The 21,050-nt window shown below is 41.5% G+C and overlaps 1 protein-coding gene across 1 annotated transcript in view; it reads left to right on the top strand.

Annotated features, from left to right (window-relative positions):
- The window catches only part of WDR35 (WD repeat domain 35), a 2,872,164-nt gene that overhangs the window by 172,034 nt on the left and 2,679,080 nt on the right, over positions 1 to 21,050 (top strand). The gene's annotated exons all lie outside the window — the stretch shown is intronic.

Below are 21,050 nucleotides of genomic sequence, written 5' to 3' on the forward strand. Positions count from 1 at the left end.
TGTTATATGTATATAGTTTTGACATCCACAATATATTTTGTACACTCATTGTCACTACAAACAAAATTGAATCCTATACAAAATCCCATAAGAGATTTAATAAATACAGCTATATTTAAAGGTACACCTAAAAGAGGAGATGTAACATTATTTATCTTGTTATTTGTTATTTCGATCATAAGATTCTTGAGTTTTAAAAATGCCAAATGACATCTTTAAAAGGAATTTCTTTAAACATTAATGGATTGAATAATCCGTGTAAAAGGGCAAGCCTAATAAGATACATTAATCTACACAAGGCCAATCTAGTCTTCCTGCAAGAAACCCATCTCTTGAAAAAAGATATTGATAAACTAGCCACTAATAAGTATGCAGTATTGGTTAGTTCAGAGCACACTCAGAAAAAAGAGGAGTGGCTATTTTATGGAATAAAAGTATGCCCATTCCTAAAACCATTAAGTCTTATCAGGATGACAAAGGAATGTTTTGTATGGTTACAATACAAATTAATAGGAAGACTTACACTTTAATTAATGTATACTGGATACCTGGAATTGGTATTAATACAGTGAAACATCATATTGATAAGATCATATCATTCTCTATAGGGGATATTATTTTAGCTGGTGATTTTAATTGTATACTACATGAAAGTGATACTACCACTAAAAAGAAAAGAAGAATTACATCTAATGCAAAACATTTAAATGATTTTGCTAATTCTTATCATTTGAATGATATTAATAATCAGATAGAGTCAAAATCATTACCATACACCTTTTTTCTAACAGATACAAAACTTATTCAAAAATAGATAGGGTCTTTATTTCTAACCAGATGGTAACAGATTTAATTAATTCCAAAATCATTTCATGTCCTATATCTGATCATAACTCAATTGTTTTTGAATTCATGATAAAAATACTCATAATGTTCAGATCAAAAGGATACCAGCATACTTAACTCAGCTAAAAGACTATAAAGAATATATACTTTCAGAAGTACAACATTTTCTAGACATAAATAATACTCCTGAAGTCTCCATTGTCTATGTTTGGGATGCCTTAAAATCATATCTATATGGACAAAGTATCAGATGGTATAATAACAAAAGGAAATCTTGGGATAAGGAATTGTTAGATATTCAAAGTAAACTAGACTCTTATAAACATAATAATAAAGAAAATATTATGGACAAGAAAGTTATTGAAGAAATAAACAAACTAAATGAGAAATACAAAGAAATTTTAACTCATAAAGTTAAAATAACTTTAGAGAATACAAGTTTTGTCTTATTCAATAAGCCCCAAATACTTACATAGACTTAAAAATAAAACAAAAAGATTGAATAAACAAAACCATATCAAAGAAATCTTTTCTCTAAGGAAAAAGAAGAATGTTTCTAGTATACCAGAAATACTGGATGAATTTAGAAATCACTTTCACAAGATTAACCATAACAACATTAACATGGAACCTAAAGATAAAATAAAGGAGTTTATAACCACAAACATGAATAAAAAGCTTAATAAACAACAGATTAAACTATTGGACAAGAGTATTTCATATACAGGAGTTATTACACAAATAAATAAGCTTAAATCAAACAAAGCACCGGGTAATGATGGTATTATACCAGAGATATATAAAATCCTTTCTAAAACTACATATTCATTAATACATAAGGTTTTATTCTGGCCCAAACTGAGTTAATAACCCCCCCCATCTTGGCAATATACATTTATTTCACCAATTTTAAAACCTAATAAAGATCCAACTAGATGTTCTTCATATCGACCCATCTCATTACTTAATGTTGATTATAAAATGTTTATGAGTATTTTTGCTGATAGATTGAAGACAATTATCCCCGGCATTATAGACATAGATCAGACGGGCTTCATTGTAAATAGAAATACTTTTGATAATATAAGAAGAACTTTAACATTAATTGATTTTGCAAATAGGAAAAAGAAAGATTTAACACTTATTAGTCTTGATATAGGTTCAGCATTTGATTCAGTAAGTTGGGGCTATCTGTTTACCTTACTGAAGTGCACAAATTTCTCTGATGCATTTGTAAATTTAATTGAGCATTTATACAAAGGAACGCTGGCTTATATTAAGGTAGGAACATATGTTTCACAAAAATACCCATTCTTAAAGGTACAAAGCAAGGATGTCCACTTTCTCCACTATTATTCACTTTAGTAATGGAGCCTTGGGCTAATTTGATTAGAAACAGTACTGACATAGAGGGTTTTGAAATAGAAGAAAATACAGCATCAAAAATTCAACTTTTTGCAGATGATGTTCTAATTACATCAGCAGGATCTAATTCTTCTATGCAGTCTTTATTTGATAAAATGATGAATTTTAAAAGTATTTCTGGTTTAATATTCAATGAAGAAAAAACTAAAATACTACCTATATATGCACGAAAAAATACTCTCATTAGTGATTTTACTAAATATGTACCCAACTCAGGTCAGATAACTTATTTAGGTATAATACTATCTAAAGATATTAAATCTATTATATATAATAACTATAATACCTGTTTTCTTAATATACAAAATCTTTTAATACCTGGAATAATATGTTTTTTACTATGGAGGAGAGACTTACAATTATTAAAATGATAATATTCCCCAAGATTTTATACTTAATACAATCAATAATACTTTCACCTACAAAAATAACTATCAAGAAACTGAATACACTAATGTTAAATTTCTTATGGGCACCTAATAGACCTAGGATTGCATTAAAGAAACATACTAATAGCTGGTCTCAAGGGGTATTTCTTTTCCAGACTTTAATTTATATATTATCTCTTCTATTATAAAAGTTATTACTTTATTAATAGATCGGTCATATGTCGCAAAATGGAAAGATTATTGGGAGCTAATTAGTATGCACTTCATGAAAATCTCCTTAACACATAAAAATATGATTATAAATAACTGCATGTTGTGGTTGCTAAAGGAATTTTGTACTTCACCTATTACACCTAAACATATGGTCTGTTACCCATTAAATATTATTATTAGTTATCGTAACTTTATATTCATGCACCCTAAGTATAGGGAATGGAATTTTATTGTATTCCTATAATTTATACTCAGGGTATGCTTATGTCATCTACTTCTGAAGGAGCTCATTTAGCTATAGATAATAATCTAAAGTACTGGTATCAGCTGATATCTGATAATAAAGTTAAAAATCTAGATTTCTTAAAACAAGAATTTGATCTAAGAGAAACTTGCTGGTTAGAGGTTCAGATCTTTAGACAACATCTCATTGATAGAATAGATCTAATGTCTATAACAGTTAAAGAATCTATTCCAAAACTGATTGATTACTTGATAATAAATTTACAGCATAAAGTTTCTGATAAAGGTAAACTTTCATATATACATAAAATTATCAGACAAGAAACTTTTTACAATGTAGATTCATACTGGAATTATTTCACCTCTATTAATGGGGACCCACCAACTCAACAAGATAAACAATATATATTGGAATCTGCTTATAGAACTACATCTTCCATTGTCTGGAGACTTTATACATGGAAATTTTTACATAGATCTTTTTATACACCTTTGATGATGAATAAAATTAATAATAAAGATAATCTATGTAAGAGATGTAATGTAGAAATTAATGCTGACTGGGCTCATATGTTTTATGACTGTATGAAGTTGAAAGAATACTGGAAGTCAATTAATGAATTTTTGCAGGCTCTTATTACAGATATTTTCATTATTTCTAAGTCTCTTATATTATTCAACACACCTGTACCTCAATGTGTTAAAAAGATTAAGCTTCCCTTGTTATGGTCTATCCTAGCAGTGGCTAGGAAAATAATAACTAGAAATTGGATTTCAGATACACCTCCTTCGTTCAATGAATTTAAAAATGTTATGAATATAATGTGTCATATGGAAATAAGCACAATTAGAATGAGAACAACTAGAAAAACATCACATTTTATTGTATGGGATAATTTACAAAATTTGTTAAAAAATTCTAATTTCAATAGCACAGTATTTTAGTTTAATTAATTGATCTGATTGTAGTGGATGTCTTTGTAAATACTTTAGTTGTTTTGTTGAATATTATAATAATACCTATTTTTAATTACTTGTATAAAATTGTTATGATATTTCTCTTGTATGTTAAAACAATAAACCTGTTTTAAAAAAGGATTACCCACCCTCCTTCCCCTCTGTGGTATTCCTAGGGTGCTTACCCCTCTTTCAGCTAGCTGGGGGGATCTGTTATGGTGTATTTGTTTGTTTGTATATATGTATATATATATATATATATATATATATATATGGAACATTCAACATTTATCCAAATTTAGCCTTCCTAGAGGGCACCTGACATCTGGGGCAAGAAACACTGAGGAAAATGGCATCGGCTGATGCCTTTATACCCCAGGAGCTGTGACGTCGGGGAAAGTGCGACATCAGCGGAGGCCAGACCCAGACTTTGGAATCCGGCCGACCGAAGGGCTGCCTGAGGCAGGACAACCCATATGTTATGACTGCAGATGCATACCTATCGGACATCTACATTTATGGTAGGTACAAAACTGTACTTTCTCAACACCTTTCTGGTGGTTCCAAAATTCAAAATGCTTACTCCCCAACAGCTGCTTTCTGTGCTAGCCAAGGACTCCTGCTAGCAACCCTAGACTTAAAAGAAGCTTATCTGCACATCCCCATAAGGGAATCTTGCAGGAAATACCTATGTTTCAGAGCAGGCTCTATGCACTGTCAGTTCTCTGCACTTCCCTTTGGCTTATCTACTGCACCCAGGGTATTCACAAAATGTCTAGCTCCAGCCATTGCATATTGCAGGCAGAGAAGGATTCAAATTTACCCATACTTGGACGATTGCCTGATTCAGGTGGACAGTCAGGAATTGCTACTACAGCACCTGACATTTGTAAAGAGACTCTTAACTTCACTGGAGTACACCATCAACGAAAAGAAATCACATCTGGTACCCAACCAACAGATTGTATTCCTGGGAGCAAGCTTGAACACAACTTCCCAGATGGTATTCCTCACTCCAGGAAAAACAATTTTATTTGACAAACTACTTCAATCTACTGGTCACCAAAACCCAGCTATCTGCAAGAAAAATACAGCAAGCCCTAGGGTTCATGGCCTCTTGCATTCTACTAATTCCATATGCAAGACTGCATATGAGGAGACTTCAGTGGTACTTAAAAAGTCTCTGGTGTCAACATTCTCAGGACCAGGAAACAATGATTCCTATCATTTCTTGCCTAAGGACAGAGTTCCTTTGGTGGACAGAGGCCTGCTGCCACAACAAGGGATTCCCTTTTACTCAACTCACTGTCACCCAAACCCTAACAGACGCATCAGACTGTGCATGGGGGGCTCACATGGCAGGACAATGCATTCAAGGCAAATGGAGCCCAAAGCAAATGCATCTGCATATCAATCAAAAAGAAATGTTAGCTGTACAGAATGACAGCCTTCAAAGGCCTTATTCTTCCAGGCATGGCCGGCCATAGGCATAGGCCAACTAGGCAGCCGCCTAGGGCGCCGGTCTAGCAGGGGCACTTTTCCAGTATTTATTTGGTGTAGGTAGACCAGGATGGGGGCACCAGGTAATGAGTTGGGAGGCGCTGTGGAGCCCTTTTGCCTAGGGTACCAGTTGACCTAGGGCTGCTCCTGCTTCCAAGGACAACGATTGGTAAAGACAGACAACACCACAGTTATGTGGTACATAAACAACAGGGGGGGAACCCATTCCTACCCACTCTGCAGATTAGCCATGGCTCTGTGGAACACAGCCTTGAGCAACCAAGTGCACCTGCAAGCTCAATTCCTGCCAGGCAAACTAAACTCACTGGCAGTCGACTTAAGCAAAAATCTCATGGACGCACACTAGTGGAAACTGGAACCCAAAATATTCAAGCTTTTGAGGAACAGGTGGGGGGCACCAGAGGTGGACCTCTTTGCTTCCCCTCAGAACTATCAATTGAGCAAATATTGCACCAGAACTCCCCATAGCCAAGCTTGGAAAGTGGATTCCCTGTCCTTTACCTGGGAAAGACTCTCAATCTATGCCTTTCCCCCTCTGCCCCTCCTCTCGAAGGTTCTACTAAAGATCAAACAGTACAAGCCAAGGACAATCTTGATTGCACCAGACTGACCACGCCAGCACTGGTACACTCTTTTGCGCAGTCTGACAGTAGTGCCATCATGGCACCTGCCTCAGACCCCTTCCCTGCTGTCCCAGCAAGAGGGACAGATTTTGCACCCTCAGCTACAGACCCTGAACCTAGCAGCCTGGCTCATCCCCTGAACTCTATCACCAGCAACCTTCAGTAAGCAGGTGCTGGATGTCATTCTTGAGGCAAAGAGGCCTAGTACTAGAAAATCCTATTCGGAAAAGTGGAAAAGATACTGTTCCTGGAGCCATTCTCAGGGAATGGACACAACTGTGCCCAGCTTACCTCTTATACTAGATTATTTAACAGAAATGCTCCACAAAGGCCTATCCTTCTCTTCAATTAAGATTCATGCCTCTGCCATCTCAGCTCATTATAATACTGAGCCACCCCTCTTCTCTCATCCTGTGGTCAAACAGTTCCTGAGAGGAGCCAAAAATTTAAGACCCCCAGAAAAGCTCCCACTCCAGCCTGGGACTTTAACTTTGTATTTGAAAAGTTCACGCTTCCACCCTTTGAACCTGCTGCTACAGCAGAGTTAAAATTCCTCTCATGGAAAACAGCTTTACTTTTAGCCATCACTTCAGCAAGAAGAGTGTCTGAATTGTAGGCCCTTATGGCCATGGAACCCTTCATTATCTTCCATGCGGACATGGTTTCCCCTCAGGACTAACCCATCATTTATGCCCAGGGTGGTATCAAGTGTGGCTTTAAACCAACCCAGTAATTTTCCAACTTTTTTCCCTAATCCTCAGAATAAAGGGGAAAGGATCCTGGACTCCCTGGACGTGCACAGACAGCTTAGGTTCTAGCTGGACAGGACTAAGCCTTTCAGAAAATCTGACCAGCTGCTAGTCAGCTTTGCTGCAGGGGCAGAGGGCAAGGCCATTTCAAAGCAAACCATTTCTAAATGGATAGCACATTGCATCCATTTCTGCTACAAACACCATGGGAAACCTACCCCACAAGGGATCAGAACACATTCCACTAGGGCTATATCAACCTCTACAGCATTTTCAGGGGAGTCCCTACCAGGGACATCCTGGAAGCTGCAACCTGGAGCTCTGTACACACTTTTCCACCAAGCATTACCACTTACCTATCTATTCTAAATCCAGAGCTGGATTTGCCACAGCAGTCTTACAGGGCCTGATTGCCAGCCCTAATGCTTCATAACTACCTCCACCCGTCCTCAGCTTTGTGAATCAACCCAAATGTGATGACTGCAATAGTGAAACATGAAGAACATAGTACAGTTGTGTACACTTACCATAAATGTAGATGTTCGAGTGTATTCACTGTTGCAGTCCTGGTTACCCTCCCTCCAGCCCCCTGACTTCTCTTTACTTGTACCTATCTTTTTTGTTTGGCATATCTTATATTATTGGTACTTGCTTTTTGCTGGGGGTGTTCCATACCATGTAATTGCTTCCTATTTTGGGGGCTCCTGACATCTGGGGCAAGAAAAACTGATGTAATGGCATCGGCTGCATGTTTTATACCCCTGACGACCTGACGTCATGGAAGAAGCAACAGCATCCGATGCAGAAATCGCAAGACTCTGGTATTCAGGCCGACTGAAGGCTACCAGCAAGCAGATAACCCAAATGTGATGACTGCAACAGTGAATACACTCGAACATCTACATTTATGGTAAGTGTACTTTCAGATTAGTCCATACTTTTGGATCTTGCTGTACCAGTCTGTTAGGCATTACATCACTTTCTCTTGAATCTGCAAACCTTGAATCTGCAAAAACACATTTTTGTGCCAACACCAAAATGTTTAACATCAGTGCAGCTGTGCCCGTTGAAAAATACTGTATGCATTTAATTGTTTTCCAGTATATGTGCCTTTAAATACCACTTCTCAGAAACACTGTCAATTCTTTTTTTATTATGTAGTTTTAAACACTTGTACAAATAAGATAGAAATGTGTAGTAGTTTACAAATGCACTTTCCTTCCCTCTAACACTATGTTACTGTCACCTGTTTAAAGTTAGAACAGTGGAAATAGACATGATTACCAGTATAAAATCTGAATTATTATTGCACTCAAAAGTATATTTCTAGAATCACTGGTAGAAATTTTCATTATGGGGCCTTTGCATAAACAGATCAATACAGCAATCAAAATTGTGTCTGAAAATGCTCTGTCAACCAACCCAGTTATCAAACTGTAATTAATTAATTAAAAAAAAAACAAGTATTACATTATCATTAATAAAAACCTTAGTATTAAAACTAAATGTTTAATTACCCATAAATATATTTAATTGTCTCCTTGGTACAATAACAACACTGTATTGATCAAAGATCATTTGCCCATTTTTACCAGCCTGTATGAAACTGAAGGCTATGTCATCATTGTTTTTAAACTGCTGCTTTCATAACTGATATTTTAATAATATTAGTCTCAAGAGTCTGTAGAAGTAAAGTTTTATTACAGTTCTCATGTTGCTTTTACCTTTTTTTACTATGGAAGAATGTCAACCTTTGAAATATTAACAAGGTCAGTGTTATCCACATGAAGTTCTCTCTCTTATTTTACAATTTTAACAATGTCTTCTTCCAGCAGTATGGCTGAATTTCTAATAGCACAATGTACAGTGGATACAAAGAGTTTACATACCCCTGTTAAAATGCCACGTTTTTGTGATATAAAAAAGAGACCACAATAAATCATTTCAAAACTTTTCCCACCTTTAATGTGACCTATAACCTGTACAATACAAATGAAAAACAAACAAATCTGTTGGGAGAAAAATATAAAAAATAAAGAACGTACAATAAGCTGGTTGCATAAGTGTGCACACCCTTAAACTAATACTTTGTTGAAGCACCGTTTGATTTAATTACAGACTTCAGTCTTCTTGGATAGGAGTCTATCAGCATGGCACATCTTGACTTGGCAATATTTGCCCACTCTTCCTTGCAAAAGCATTCCAAATCTGTCAGATTGTGAGGGCATCTCTTGTGCACAGCCCTCTTCAGGTCACCCCACAGAATTTCTATTGGATGTAGGTATGGGCTGTGGCTGGGCCATTCCAAAACTTAAATTTTCTTCTGGTGAAGCCATTCTTTTGTTGATTTGGATGTATGCTTGGGGTCATTGTCGTGTTGAAAGGTGAAATTCCTCTTCATCTTCAGCCTTCTAACTGATGCCTGAAGGTTTTGGGCCAAAAGTGACTGGTATATGGAACTGTTCATAAATCTTTCACGTTGACTAAAGCCCTAGTTCCAGCTGAATGGTACTGCTACCACCATGCTTCGCCGTGGGGATGATGTTCTTTTAGTAATGTGAAGTGTTGTTTTTGCGCCAAACGTACCTTTTGGAATTGTGGCCAAAAAGTTCAACCTTGGTCTCTTCAGACCATAACACATTTTCCCACATGCTTTTGGGAGAGTTGTATTGTTTTGCAAATTTTAGCCGGGCCTGGATGTTTTTCTGTGGAAGAAAAGGCTTCCGCCTTGCAACTCTATCCCATAGTCCAGACATATGGAGAATATGGGAGATTGTTGTCACATGTAATACACAACCAGTACTTGCCAGAAATTCCTGCAGCTCCTTCAGTGTTGCTGTAGGTCTCTTGGCAGCCTCCCTGACCAGTTTTCGTCTTGTCTTTTCATCAATTTTGGAGGGATGTCCAGTTCTTTGCAGCGTCACTGTTGTCCCATATTTTCTGCACTTTTTGATGACTGGCTTTACTGTGTTCCTTTGTGTATCCAATGCTGTGGAAATTTATTTGTACCCTTCTCCTGATTGATACCTTTCAACAATGAGATCCCTTTGCTTTGTAAGCTCTCTGCGAACCATGGCTTTTGCTGTAGCAGGCAACTGAGTAAATGTTGTCCTACTAGGACAGCTGAAATTTATTTGGGGTTAATCAGAGTCTTTAATTGATGGCAGGTGTGTACCCAAGAAGACTGAATGCTGTAATTAAATCAAAAGGTGCTTCAACAAAGTATTAGTTTAAGGGTGTGCACACTTATGCAGCCAGCTTATTGTACATTTTTTTATTTTTTTATATTTTTCCCTAACAGGTTTATTTGTTTTTCAATTAAATTGTACAGGTTATAGGTCACATTAAACATGGGATAAATTTGGAAATTATTTATTGTGGTCTCATTTTTTTATATCACAAAAACCTGGCATTTTAACAGGGATGTGTAAGCTTTTTAGATTCACTGTACATATGCCAATTGTGCATTATTTGTTATTGTAATCCCTAGGTCACCATTTATTAGCCCTGTCTTTGCATGCAAAAATAAAATTCTGAATGCTTAATAGTATCATCCAACTTCAAATAATGCAGCTTTCATGTAGAATTTAACTAATCGTAGATAGTCGGTCTATAATTTTTGTAGTATTCAAGTACCCATTAAAAATCCAGTTGCTGTTACCTAATGATCGCTTTCATATAAGGATGCACACAGGTCTAGGTCTGTAGCTGGATATTAAGTTGTAACGCAAAGTCCTTTTGATTTCACAAAATGAAAAGTCCTGGGCATTTTAGTGCTGAGGTTTATTAATTTCTGTTGGGATATTGGTGCTGGCAGTATTGGAGGCTCATGACAATTAGTTGGCAGAAAAAAAAAACATTAAAGAAAGGTCACTTACTGTGTTCATCATTCCCACTGTTGTAGTAGCCTTTGTATTTTATGGGTTGGTTCCAGTCTAGGAACAACCGGCTTGCTTCAAAAGTTTTACCTCCCTCCCACACCTTCCCTCTAGCTGTTGATTGTCTAGCACCAATCAGATAAATAGCAGCCAGGAGGAAGTGATTTAAGTACTTTCTTGACACCTCACAGGAAATAACTAAGGTGCTTCTCAAGAGTCTGTTTACACCTTTATTTCTGGCAGATAACCCCCCTTTGGAGAACCCTTCCACACAGAATTTGTTGCCCTTTTTAAAATTGGAGCATATTTTCTAATTTTTGACTAAAAGTTGCATTTTTTTCTTTAGAAATAGTTAAACAAATACTATTTTTTTTAGTTTCCTGTCAGGAGTTGCCGTAACTACCATTTGGGGCTTATTTTTTTTCTTGGGGCACTTTCTGTGTTAAGTGTACTGCTTTTACAGCTTTTGAGTATGAGTGGTTGTGTTTTACTTGAAGGGAGTGTTATTGTTTGTAGTGCTTGTATACTTCATAAGAACTTAACCTGAGCATTTGATCTGAAGTAGTTAACTTCATTTGATCAGCAACCTGTGGGTATCGGATCCGACCTCGGATCCGAGCCGGCAGCTTTCCAAGCTAAAAGATCCGAGCTCTCAGCTCTTCCTCTTTACCCATAATACCCGGCTACCTCCCTCCAGTCCCCAGATCTTGTTTGCCGTGGCTTCTGACAACTTTAGTGACGAGCTCTTGGCGTTGGTTAGAGTATCTAAAACTATTTTAAAACTCTTTTTCATGTGTGTGAGTCTAGTAGGCCCTTAGTTTTCTATATCTGTAATTTTCGGATATTTTTGTGATAAATTGTGTAAAGTTTTAGTCTTTTCCCTCCCCTTTCTTGTGTGAGTGGGCGTGTTTCAATGTGCAATGGCTGAAGGGCCTAAGGCCATTTTTTCTAAATGAACTGTGTGTGGTCATAAGCTGTCCCCAGCGGATGGCCACACTCAGTACGTTCTCTGCCTGGGGGTGGCCCACTTGTCTTTGAGCTGCCAAGTGTGTGCAGCCTTTAACCCCCGGGCTGTGAGGGATAGGAGGAATAAGTCGATCCTGGCGGGACTCTTGCCCCCGGATTCTTCTTCCTCCTCTCCCTCAGTGGCACCAGCTGTGGCTGCAGCTGTCCAGCCTTCAGTTCCCCCTCCCCTGGCAGGGACTCAACCTCCCTCTGTGTCCCAGGGAGAGGGGGACTTTTCTAGCAAAGAAAAAAGGCATAGGGAGAAGGACCGGCATAAGAGCCACAAGCGGCGGGCAGAGTCTCACCCGTCTGCTCTGCCTGCTAAATTAGTTAGCTCTCCCAGGAGGGTCTCCGGTTCTTCCCCCTATTGGCTCCATTCTCCCCGCTTTTCTCTGGAGCCGGAGAAGGAGTCCCGGTCTCCCTCGAGGTCGTCTAGGCGGCCTTCCCGGTCCGCCTCTACGACCTCTTCAAGATGTACTCGAAGTATGTCTGACGCTGATATGGACAGGATGATGCGTCGATTCCTGCAGGCCCAAATGCAGATGGGGGTGCTCATGCCTCCCCCTCCTCCATCGGAGTCTTTGGATCCAAGCCGTCTTGGATCCGGGGAGTTGGCGCCAACAGTCGTGGCTACTTCGACGCCGACCGTACCCTCGAGCGTGTCTGATCCGACCTCTCGGGGCCGAGAGCCGCGCTTCGGATCCGCAGGGGTCAATGTGTCTTCGGCTCCATTTCGGTCAGAGCACACTACCCTTTCGGATCCGATCGTGTCGGCTCTGACTCCGGTCCGCTCATTGGAGCCAAGGGGGCTACTCTCGGAGCCAGGGGAGAGTGGCTCACCCTCGGCTTTTGACGTGGTGGAGAGGGATCTGTCGAGGAGTTCCAGGTCCCCGGTCCGGGCTGCGGATCCACTCCTCACTCCCTCGAATTTGGGCCTGTCATCCATCGTCCGGCCCCAGGGACAGCCTGCGCCGACGCTCCAGTTGGTTCCCATAGGGGAACAGGACCCTGTTGGTGAGGCCTCCTTGGACAGTCCCACCGAGGAGTTCCCTCACAAACGTAAGTGCAAGAGGAGGCACTTGGACTCCCCAGAGTCCCTCACGGAGGACACAGACTTAGAGGAAGGGGAAGGTTCCCCAAGGTCACCCCCTGAAGACGTCTCCTTTGGGGACATTATGGAAATGCTGCATATTAGAGGGGGGTGGTCAGCTCAAAAACCTTCCTCTGATGAGTCTGTGTTTCTGGAGGCGTTCGATGCAGGCCCGTCTACCTCTTGGGTGTCCTCCCCGGCTGATCCCTTGGTAGACTTTATTACTACCAGGGCTTGGAAGGAGTCGGACACCATGGAGCCAATCCCTAGAAGACCAGACAAGATTCTTAGTCCTCCCCCTGACAAACAGGCATAGAATAAAGGGTCCCCAGTAGATGCCATGGTGGTGGCGGCTGCCACTAAGAAGGAACTAGTGCAAGAAAGTTCCTCGGTCCATCCTCCTGATAAGGAGTCTCGGACGATGGACCGTATTGGAAAGCAGATGTTTGCTTCAGCCACCTTTTGTATAAGGGCATTGAATTATCTGGCACACGTCATTAGATTCCAGCAGGATCTGATAAAAGAATATGCTGGAGTTCCCCCAGAGTCCATGGCGGCCGAGGATAAACTGACTTTCTTGGCTCACATGGCCACTCTAAAGTCAATTTCTAATACTTCCATGCGGCTTCTCTCCCATGCCATGGAGGGAGTGGCTAGAGCCAGCGGGGCAGGGGTCACCTTGCGGCGCCACGCCTGGCTTCGCCTTTGCGACTTTGCGGAACCCTTCAAGGCGTCCTTCGCGAACGCTTCCTTTGATGGTTCTACACTATTTGGCAAAACCGTCCATGACACGCTGCCCCAGAGCAAGAAAGACAGGAAGACACTGCCTGCCATCGGGATTCGCTTCTCGAATTCTCAAAGGTCCTTCTCAAGGAACCAGAGAGGACAAAAGAAGATGTGGTTCCGGAAGTCCCAGCAGTCCCGTCCCGCTCCGGACCCTTCATCCTTCAGAGGCAGAGGAGGACAAGGTGGATGCCGGCCCAGAGGCAGAGGGGGGCCAAAGAATTTCGGGTCCAGAGAACCCTTCTCAGACTGACCTGCGCAGCAGCCCTGAGGGCTTGCCCGGCCGTCCCTCTCTGGAGGCAGTCGGGGGGCGGTTTTCGGAGCACCTACGAAGATGGGAGTCCATTACGACAGATCGTTGGGTGCTCCGAATAGTATCCAGAGGTTAAACTATCCCCTTTCTGAATCTTCCCCCACAAACAAAGCGCCTTCCTGATGTCCCACCCAATCAGAGGGAGGCTGCAGCTTCAGAAATAGAGAAGTTGCTAGAAACAAGGGCCATCCAGCACGTCCCCCCAGAGCAATCCGGGTTAGGCAATTACTCCAGGTTCTTTTTGGTGCCAAAGAAGACGGGGGACTTGAGGCCAATTCTCGTCCTGTCAGCTCTAAACCTGTCCATTGCCAAAGAGAAATTTCAGATGGTCACTCTGCAAGCTATTCTCCCCCTTTTACAGGAGAATGACTGGATGTGCTCCATAAACCTGAAGGATGCGTACTACCACATTCTCATGGACAGACGCTCCAGAAGGTTTCTCCGCTTTCGGCTAGGAGCCAGTCATTTTCAGTTCAGGGTTCTCCCGTTCGGCCTCACCACAGCCCCCAGGGTGTTCACCAAGGTCATGGCAGTTGTAGCAGCCCACCTGAGACTTCAGGGAATTCAGGTCTTTCTGTACCTAGACGACTGGCTCCTCACCGCCCCCACCAGGCATCTGCTCTGCTCCACCAGGGATTATTCCTTATCCTTGGCCCAGCATCTAGGCATTACCATATATTTTCAGAAGTCGTCTCTTCATCCTGTGCAAGTTCTGGATTTCATAGGGGCCAGGATAGATACGCTCCAGTTCAAAGCCTTTCTGACAGCAGACAGGTTGCGCAATTTGTCGCTACATATAATAGCGCTCCTACAGTCCCCAGCCCTGCCTGCAGAATTGGTTCTGAGAGCCCTAGGTTCCATGGCGGCAGCCGTCAACCTTTCACCTCTGGCACGATTGCGCATGAGAGTCCTTCAATGGACTCTTCAGGTTCAATGGTCTCTCCTCCTTCACCCATTGGATTATCCGATTCCCCTAAGCAGGGTTTGCAGGAACTCCCTTCTTTGGTGGCTCCATTCCCGAGAGCTGCGGGAAGGGAGACCATTTGTGATGCCTCAACCCCAAGCCACGCTGACCACGGACGCTTCTCGCCTCGGGTGGGGGGGGCATTCCATAGGCAGAACCGTCCAAGACACGTGGACCCCGTTAGAGACCGTTCTGCATATCATGTCCTGGAGATGAGGGTGGTGCTTCTAGCGTTGCAAGCCCCCCTTCAAGACCTTCTTCCTCTGGGGACTATTGCAATTCAGACAGACAACATGGCAGTAGTCTGGTACATCAACAAACAGGGAGGAACCAGATCTTACCCTCTTTGTTGAGAGGCTATGAGAGTTTGGGAATGGGCAATTTCCACCAACCACTTTCTGATAGCAATGCACATTCCAGGTCGGTCCAACATTCTAGCAGACAAGCTGAGTCGCTCGATCCTCACACCTTACACCTTACAAGTGGTCTCTAAACCCATCAGTAGCGAGTCATATCTTCCTCAGATGGGGTCAACCTCGCTGCAATCTTTTCGCTTCTCCTTCAAACGCAAAAATGCAGCGAGTTTTTCGCTCTGATTCCCCCAACAGGGGAGAACCCCAGAGATGCTCTGGTTCATGCTTGGCCCCCCAGTCTTCTTTATGCTTATCCTCCTCTTCCCCTAATGACAACATTTCTGCAGAAAGCTCATTGGTTGGGGAGCAAAATAATCCTCATAGCCCCATTCTGGCCTTCAGATCTGGTTCCCTTACCTGCGGTCTCACAGCGTAGCTCCTCCTTGGCTCTTAGATCCCATTCTGGATCTGATCTCTCATCCTGCGGGATTACAACCTCCGAACCTGGATGAACTCAAGCTCACGGCTTGGTTGATCCAGTTCCACTGATAACTAGGACTTCCGGTATCTCGTCTCCCATAAAGTCTATCCTGGTGGCTGCACATAAACCTTCTACCAGGAAGATCTACAGAAGTAAATGGAAGTGTTTTTCTATGTGGGCCAAACAAAGGGATTTAGACCCCTTTACTGCTCCCATTCCAACGGTTCTTGAATTCCTGTCCCATATTTTCTACCAAGGAGCCAGTGCTTCTACAGTCAAAGTCCAAATGGCAGCCATTTCCACATAGGGGATAACCTTGGTCCCTTAGCGTCCGCTAAGATATGCAAAACCTTTTTGAAAGGCACCTTTCTGTTGAGACCCCCGAACAAGAATTGCACTTCCCCCGTGGGACTTAACCTTGGTTCTGCAGGCACTGACGGGCTCACCCTTTGAACCTGCAGCTTCGGTAGAGTTAAAATTTCTATCTTGGAAAATGGCTTTCCTGATTGCAATTACGTCAGCCAGAAGGGTGTCTGAACTTCAAGCCCTTTTGTATGAAACCCCCGTATCTGGTCTTCCATAAGGACAGAGTGTCTCTCAGGTCTAACCCTTCATTCTTGCCTAAGGTGGCCTCCGAATCCAATATCAACCAAACCATTAACTTACCTGTTTTCTTCCCCAACTTTCAGAACAAAGGGGAATACAGGTTGCACTTATTGGATGTGCACAGACAACTGCATTTTTACTTGCACAGGACAGAGGCTACTCAGAAATCGGATCAGCTCTTCGTGTCTTTCGCTAAGCCATCTTTGGGGAAGCCTATTACGAAAGTTACCTTTGCGAGATGGATATCACACTGCATCATTCACGCTTATTTAGCTTCCGGTCGGCCTGAAACCTTAGGGGTTCATGCCCACTCTACCCGTTCTATGGCTAACTTCTGCAGCATTCTGGTCAAAAGTTCCTATAGATGACATCTGCTCAGCGGCTACTTGGTCCTCTTCTCATACCTTCATTTCTCATTATAAGCTGGGTCTGATATCCAGAGGTAGGGCAGCATTTGGCTCCGCAGTGCTCTGGAATATCCTTCCTTGAGGACCGCCCAAGGTTTTTTGGTAGCTGGGGACTCTGTCCCACAGGTTGCTGATCAAATGAAGTTAACTACTTCAGATTAAAAAGTCATGTACTCACTATAACGTTACATCTGAGTAGGTAACTTCATTTGTCAGCAACCGACCACCCCCCCCTCCTTCCCCCTAGCCTGTTTCATGGTTTATCCATGATGGAAGGTTTTACTTTGTCATGCATCAAGTTAGTGTTTCTCTGTTGAGGATCTTAATGGTTGTTTTTTTTTTGTTGGGTGCATATTTGGCAAACTCGATCTGAGGATTGGAGGGAGGTAGCAGGGTATTATGGGTAAAGGGGAGGAGCTGAGAGCCCGGATCTTTTAGCTTGGAAAGCTGCCGGCTCGGATTGAGGTCAGATCCGATACCCACAGGTTGCTGACAAATGAAGTTACCTACTCAGATGGAACGTTATGGTGAGTATATAATTTCTTATTTTTGCTTGTGACAATGCAGGGAAAAAGAGCTACTGTTCACTCAGGGAATTTATGTACTACTTGTACATCTACCTTGGTTTTGGTACTGTTTGGAAAGTTGTAACTGTGTGTGTGCTGCTTGTGAACACTTCGTGACAGCTTACCACCTGAATAACTCTTTCCAGCACTGCTTACTGGCAGTTAGGTTTCTTTCTTGATCAGAACAGGGGTACTCACTCTGGTACTGTTGGTTCTTCTCCTGCTGTACCTAAAAAGAAAAAAAAAACTTACAAAAAGCGAGTCCTTGCAGTCACTATGGTCTCGGTCAGTGCCTCAGCCTCTTGTAGGGGATCCTCTAATGGTCATTCAGTGTCTCTCAGCTCCTCCACTGGTCTGTCATAGTTCAGCTGGTGGTGTTCCTTCCACCATCATGAATCAGAGGTCAGAAATGTCTTCTGCAGATGTTCCAGTGATCAGCAAAGGAATGGGAGAACCATCTTCCTTTTTGGTTCTGTGATTTACTCTGAGAGATTCTTCTTGGGGTAGCAAGGGAAAGAGACCTCTTGCCTGGGATAATGAGCTGAGATAAAGATAGTATTCTTATCTTATCCAAAAGTTTGTTGTAGGCATTTAGTCTTTGAATTCAAAAATCCATACCTGAGGAATATTATGATACAGAAAGTCCTGAAGATAGTCAGAAGTGTCTGACATTAATACAGAGTTTCCCCTCCTTTGGAATCCCAAGGCCAGGACTCTGATTGAGAGTAATACACGTATGCCCCATCTCCTTTGAAGGAATTTTCCTTTTCTGAGTCTATTTCCAGGATGAATGATATAGTTTAGTTGAAACAAGTAGAGGTGTCCCCCTGAAATAAGGAGATACTAGGGAGTCCTTACAAGTGGAGGTCCCACATTTACTCCTATTCCTATTTTGCCAGCCTTGAAGGATGTCATTAGTGCTGCCTGCATTAATCCTGATTCACAATCTTTTGGCCGTGAAAAGATGTATAGAATATACAGAGTTTCTCAGCTTAACAAATTCTTATTTTTGCACCTTTGTCTGATTCTGCAACCATTTCTGTTTCAGTATCAGTTGGCAGTAGTCTTTTGGAGACTCCTAACTCCTGTAGGGGATAAAGAAAATAAAATGCTGGATATTTTTGGGAAGAAAATTTTCTCCTCAGCCATCTTGGCTTACACAATTCATTATTACCAGGGGGCATATGTAGAAGTTTATTTTGTACTGTGCTGAATCTTTAAGGGAATACTCCACTAACCATTACTTCTAATATTCTTCAGGTCAAAAGGAGTATGTATGATTGTGCAGATTCTGACTAGGGCCTCTGCTGCTGCTCCTTTTTGAAGGAGGTATGCCTGTGTAAGTAACCAAAGGCTCACAGATTGTTAAATCTGAGATTCTGAACTATGCTTTAGACAAATAAGTTGTTTGTTCCTTTTGCTACTCAAGTCCTCAAACAATAGGATGAAATGGAGAAATTAGTTTAGGGATTTAACAAACCTTTTCAGGTAAAGTTATGTACTTTGGACCGGCAAAGATAAAAAAAGCTATGCAGTCTTGATAATCAGTTCATGTCAGCAGTTAGTGACATTAAGGAGCTTGTGATTGTTTGTGATATACAGTCCAAATATTTAAAGTGATACAGAAGAAATTCACTAAGCATATTTCTATCATTAGAACGTACTCATAACTTGACACGCTGGTTAAAATTAATCTGTATAATACAGCCTATGCATTCGTAAGAGGTGAATTTTGTATGGTCTTTCAAGCTTCTATGGATTCTTCCCGGAAGCAATTTTAGGACTTGAGGTTTCATCAGACTATAGGAACACTAGGCCCTCTTGTCATAATTTTGTTGTTACTATTGATAAGACACATAAGAGAGTTATATTTATAACACATTATGTTATGGAATTAACTAATGCTAAACATTAAGCAGTGTCATAATATATCAAAATTAAGGCAGAGTAGATCTTGGGTAGGTCACAAGAAATGTTTCCCAGACTAAAACGAGTGTTGTTGTTGTTTGTGTTGCGGCTTTTCCTGGTTAGGGGTCGCCACAGCGGAACTCCGGTCTGCTAATGATTGGCAGTAGATTTTCACGAACGCCAAGGTGCCAGCTCGATGTCCAACCTTCAACTAAGGCATGCCCAATTACGCATGTCTTTCGAACGCCACCCAACCGCAGGGAGGACATGCAGACTCCACACAGAAGGCAGTCCCCGCACTCCAGCCGAGAATCAAACTGGAGAACCTCTTGCTGTGAGGCAACAATGCCACCGCTGCACCACCGCGGCATTGCTCCAGACTAAAATGAATGTGCTTTCCTGAAAAGCCTTGTGGCCTGAATGCAGGTCATCTTGGAACTCATGGAATTTGCTTAGGGAAAGGGCTAACAGCAGCATAACAGAATGCAGAAATTGTTTAAAAAGGCATGACCATGTTAAGCTATAAACTCACTGCAGACATTAGAGCAAGTTTTGCATCTGCCATCTAAAGGAAGAATTTCTGTTATAAGTTAATGGCTTTTTAGGATCAGAACATTTTGAGTTCATTCTGTCAAAATTAGATGCAATGAAACAGTTTTATCAAAATCAGAGTCTGCTGACTGTGGTAGTGTTGACACTGTAAGTTAGAAAAGAAAATGCCAGCTGTGGTAGCACAGAGAAATAAAACCCAGGCAACATGAGTTTGATTAGTGACCCATGCATCAGAATGAGCTTTCTGAGAGGAAGAGAGAAGAATAAAGAGTCCACGCCCACTGACTTCTTACACTGAGGAAGGAAGGGGTTGTAGGGGTACATGTTTGGTGGCACATGTGCAGACCTCAACTTCCTGAAGATTGGGGAAGTTCCATGCAATGCCAGACTGTGAGAGGTCAGGGATTACCCTTCCTGCTTGCCTCCCTTGCTAAAGCAAGGGATAGCACGTTGCTAATGCTCAGTGCATATCTCAGTAAAAGGAAATGTTTACCTGAGTGTGCATGGGAAGAGGATAACAAGCATTCCACCTGGCTTTTGCCAGAGGCGGGAATAAACAGACTAATTAGAATCCCTGATTATGATCAAATGGGTATATGGACTCTTGCTTGCCCTGAAAATACCCTGCTCTCACCCTCTGTCCGTGCAAATGGGCAAGTTGGGTGATAGCCGAAGAGCAAAGTGCAAACACATTATGGTAAAAGTCACACAAATGTAGATAAAAGTAGATTCTGATATTTTTTTTTTTTTTGCGTGAAAACCAGCTTTTCCTTTTACACTGAGGTTATGCAACCTCAGAATTAATATTTTTAGAGGACAGATGTGTGAGGACAATGTCCCCATATTTTGAGGTGCAGGGGGTCACAGTCGTCCCATTTGGAAGCATTCTTTTACATTATGTATTCAAACAGACTGTTGGTTACTTACCAGCTGTCAGTAGTCATGGAATATGATTATTTGCATTGCCTTGATTAGGTTTTGACAAAAGCAAGTAGCTTTCTTAGAACAGGGCCTAATAAGGCAGAACTGGGTTTGATAGTTACAGTAAAAAAATGTAACATTTCAGGTTTCATACTTGGAGACCCCATTTCATAGGTGGCTACTGTGCTATTGACCCGAAGGTCTTTATAAGCCTAGTCATGTGTACCCAATATAATCAAGATAAAGATAAGTACTAG

This window comes from Protopterus annectens, chromosome 1.part0, assembly GCF_019279795.1.
Source record: "Protopterus annectens isolate FY-2018-M chromosome 1.part0, PAN1.0, whole genome shotgun sequence".
Classification (NCBI taxonomy): domain Eukaryota; kingdom Metazoa; phylum Chordata; order Ceratodontiformes; family Protopteridae; genus Protopterus; species Protopterus annectens.